General features: G+C 43.1%; 1 long non-coding RNA gene across 1 annotated transcript; it reads right to left on the bottom strand.

The window, feature by feature from the left end:
• On the bottom strand, positions 1-2,322 carry LOC123063704 (uncharacterized). Its single transcript, XR_006430540.1, has 3 exons — positions 2,007-2,322; positions 1,789-1,923; positions 1-302 (listed from the first exon to the last, which is right to left on the bottom strand). It is a non-coding gene; the product is annotated as an uncharacterized lncRNA (long non-coding RNA).
• Between the last annotated feature and the right edge of the window lie 694 nt (positions 2,323-3,016).

Here is a 3,016-nt window from a genome sequence, read left to right as displayed (position 1 = left end):
TTTCCACCCAAACCAATCCAAACCATATGCCATTTATGGATTCAACCCATAGTTTCAATCCATGGACAATGAATAAGAGTAGCAAACCAGTTTTACTAGGAAAAGGATAGCTTGCTGATTAGCTAAGTAGCCGTTGGATGTTACATCATGGGGTCTAGAATTATTACACAGAATGGATGTGACAATGGAATTTTACATAGTTGCTGAATGTTAACTCAGTTACAGAATGAATTTTACATAGTTGCTGGACTTGATCTCCCTTTTCTGAATGGTTTCTTCTACCCCGGCTTTCTTCTTGATACCTGAGTATATTAACAAGTACATCAGAATGATATTCAAGTTGTCACTGTGATCAATTATGTGCATAGCAATCACCGCACTTTAACACGACCATATCTCACTAGCAGAACATAGATTTCTTCAATTCAAAAAATCTGCAGGCTTAGAAGAATATCACTTCTATGGTTGCTATGCTCTGTTTTTATCTTAACATGGAAAGCAATAATTCCCTATGGATGCTTCTAAAAAAACAAAAAACAAAAACTAGACATCCATCACATCCCTGCCATTATACACTGTTAGTATGTGGTCAAATGAAGAGAATTTTCGTGACGGGAAAGCAGAGTATTTTGACCAAAGAATAGTGGTACATTATGTCACTTGAGACTAGTTTGCTGAGGTGAAGTGTGAACCATCACTCAAAGTCCAAGGAGAATTGACCAAATATCACTCTGTTTTTGCACAAATATCACTCTGCTTTCTCACGGCCAAGGTAGCATTTAGCACAAATAGACACATCAATTTCTCTGTGCATAATCAGTCAAATCTGGCAACAAGAAAGGTATTGTATTTATATACGGAAGTGCAAATGAATATAACTTGGGGCATCCAGTACAGTTACCTATACTACTAGTAGTACTATATGTTTCATAATCTACAATATGTATCGCTGACTGAAACTCTGACTACACGCCGCATCCTCTCGGCAACATGATGAAGATTTAGACCGGAACATTAGAATTACAAACATAATAAAAGGTTCAGAACAATGTGACCTGTCAATTAAGAATAGTATGTAACAACTTAAACAGTTGTATGCCCCCAATAATAACAGTTGCACAGATGCAAAAATAGTTCAATAATAATCAAATATGCTTGCACTCATAAACAGAGCAACTTATATTGTTCTGAAACTCAACTTGTTAACTGAGTTCTTCAGCAACGATATTTGCATTTGGTAATATATGTTAGTCTGAAACTACAAGATCATATGTAGATACATCCACAGATTCTTTTTCTGTTAGCATGATTACACATGTCGTCAACAAAGAGTGGTGAGAGATACAGCTACTGTAGCTACGTGCATAGGTACTCCGCAGAATAGCGATCTCTATCCACAACAGAGATAGAGATCGAGTGGCCACGACAGAGATCGACAGAGACAAAGATCACGGCATCCCTGATGTGGACATATTATGTAGTTATCCTTGGCCACTGCTGTGTCATTTAGAAAGACCATGCTAACAGAAAATTAAATCATGTCCGATATAATTTTCCTCTTAAAACAGCAAATGTGTTCTTCACTGAACCTGAATGCTCCATGTAAAAAATTTGACTGAACCTGAACCTAAAATGTGCATAGGTACTTCACAGGAGCATCATAATCGGACCTAAAATGCAAAGAAAAAGAAATTTCTTTCTTAATCACTCTGAAAACTAGGCTCAGTTCTTCACTGAACCTGAACGCTCTCTGTCACTGTGTTTCTTTCAGGACAAAGAATCACTTACCCTCAGCTGAGGACTATGATGTATGCTCTCCCTCTTGTTCCTTTGCTGCACCACTCACATCCTACAGCGGCTCCATACTTTCAGGACGACCGGTCACCGGCGGCGGACTCTTGATCGGCGGCGTCCCACCCTCACCTGCAGAGACGGGTGGGGTTCAGAGATAGAGAGAGAGGAGAGAGAGGGAGAGAGGGGGGAGAGAAGGCTGGTGATGCACTGACCTGCCGAGCTCCAACCAGTGGCAATGGCAGCGGCGATCCCTAACCGTAGAGTCGTAGCGGTGACCGGCGGCCAAGCTCCAGCCAGGGAGGGGAAGACGGCGATCCACTGCACCTGGACGGATGGTGTCAGATGGATGGGAAGGCCGCGACCAAGCTCCAGTCGGGCGGCGGGCGGCGGCGGAAGATCCTGGTTTGGCGGCGGTGGGCGGTGGACGGCGGGCGGTGGAGGCGCTCCTCGCTAGGTCAGGATGCGTGTGTTGATTTGGTCGTCGATCCGGTTTCAGACTACGGGTCGAAATGGTCTGAGACCAGTTGGTTCCTGTCCAGACCGGGCCAACCCAGTCCAACAATTGTTAAAGCCTAGACCAAATTAAATTGATTCAAGGACTTAGCCCATTTCGCCCAATCCAAAAGCGGACCGATAAGAAAACTGACTGAAACTCTGGTTTCAGTCCAAACCGTTCCCAGCGTTATCAACGGGTCTGAACCTTTCAGATCCGTATTTGCTTTGCAAATTTCTATGTCATCTAGCAGATGCAGCTACCACGCTCTATTTGAAGCTACTCCAAATAACTGTTCTACTATACGCATCCGGTTTACTACTCAGAATCATCCAGATTAGTGTCAAAGATTGCATCGACGTAACCCTTTACGATGAACTCTTTTACCACCTCCATAATCGAGAAAATTCCTTAGTCCATTAGTTACTAAGGATAAGTTCGACCGCTGTCATGTGATCCATTCCTGGATCACTCTTGTACCCCTTGACTAACTCATGGCAAGGCACACTTCAGGTGCGGTACACAGCATAGCATACTGTGGAGCCTACGTCTAAAGCATAGCGGACGACCTTCGTCCTTTCTCTCTCTTCTGCCGTGGTCAGGTCTTGAGTCTTACTCAACACTGATACCTTATAACACAGCCAAGAACTCCTTCTTTGTCGATCTATTTTTGAACTCCTTCAAAATCTTGTCATGGTATGTGTTCGTTTGAAAGTGCTATTAAGCGGT

This window comes from Triticum aestivum, chromosome 1A (assembly GCF_018294505.1).
Source record: "Triticum aestivum cultivar Chinese Spring chromosome 1A, IWGSC CS RefSeq v2.1, whole genome shotgun sequence".
Taxonomy (NCBI): domain Eukaryota; kingdom Viridiplantae; phylum Streptophyta; class Magnoliopsida; order Poales; family Poaceae; genus Triticum; species Triticum aestivum.
Note: the sequence above shows the minus strand (reverse complement) of the source record. Positions and strands in the feature narration are given on the sequence as shown.